General features: G+C 39.3%; 1 protein-coding gene across 1 annotated transcript in view; it reads right to left on the bottom strand.

The window, feature by feature from the left end:
- Nucleotides 1-9, bottom strand: part of LOC115127223 (ventricular zone-expressed PH domain-containing protein-like) — a 295,573-nt gene extending 295,564 nt beyond the window's left edge. The window contains exon 1 of the mRNA XM_065000549.1: nt 1-9. This exon is cut by the window's left edge and continues 111 nt beyond it. The gene's annotated coding sequence lies outside the window, so the exon portion shown is untranslated.
- Nucleotides 10-242: the final 233 nt, after the last annotated feature.

Below are 242 nucleotides of genomic sequence, written 5' to 3'. Positions count from 1 at the left end.
CCGGACAGTTTCTCGTCACACAGTCCTCGTGCACTGTGAGAAGCACGCCATCCGGTGGTAAAGATCAGCGCACGGGTCAACAGGTGAATTTGGAAATTCATTCCTATGGAATTTAGGAAATCTGTACCAGATTATATTTTATTGTAAAGCTTGCTTATAAACGGTTTATAAAGCCATTACATATGAGATATTATCTGAACTTGTATTCTCCTAGGCGGACACACATTTATAGCAAAAATAAA

This window comes from Oncorhynchus nerka, linkage group LG14 (genome assembly GCF_034236695.1).
Source record: "Oncorhynchus nerka isolate Pitt River linkage group LG14, Oner_Uvic_2.0, whole genome shotgun sequence".
In the NCBI taxonomy this organism is placed as follows: Eukaryota; Metazoa; Chordata; class Actinopteri; order Salmoniformes; family Salmonidae; genus Oncorhynchus; species Oncorhynchus nerka.
Note: the sequence above shows the minus strand (reverse complement) of the source record. Positions and strands in the feature narration are given on the sequence as shown.